The sequence below is a fragment of the Apaloderma vittatum genome, unplaced genomic scaffold, assembly GCF_000703405.1.
Source record: "Apaloderma vittatum isolate BGI_N311 unplaced genomic scaffold, ASM70340v1 scaffold32038, whole genome shotgun sequence".
In the NCBI taxonomy this organism is placed as follows: Eukaryota; Metazoa; Chordata; class Aves; order Trogoniformes; family Trogonidae; genus Apaloderma; species Apaloderma vittatum.
This window is the reverse complement of record NW_009732926.1, coordinates 1-331: the sequence shown is the minus strand read 5'-3', so window position 1 is coordinate 331 and position 331 is coordinate 1.

Sequence of the window (331 nt, the reverse complement as noted above, 5' to 3'; positions counted from 1 at the left end):
CTTCTGCTTTCGGGGGAAGAGCCGCGAGGCTGCAAAGGGGCTTCCGAGAGACTTGAGAGGAACTGAAATTTACCCAGGAAAGCGAATTAAAAACAACTTTCTGTGAAGGCAAGACATCAAGTCTAATGCTTGGCTGTTTATTTCTGGTGGGAAAGAGACAATCCCAAACCGCTGGTCAGGAAGAGGTCACCGACAGGTTTAGCTGGTTTGCCAGTGTCAGCAAAGGCAAGTGACTAACGAGTGCCCTCCAAACCAGCCTCCCTGGTCATACTGAGGGCACTGAGTTGGGTAGAGAAGCACGATGGGATGGGATGGGATGGGATGGAATGGG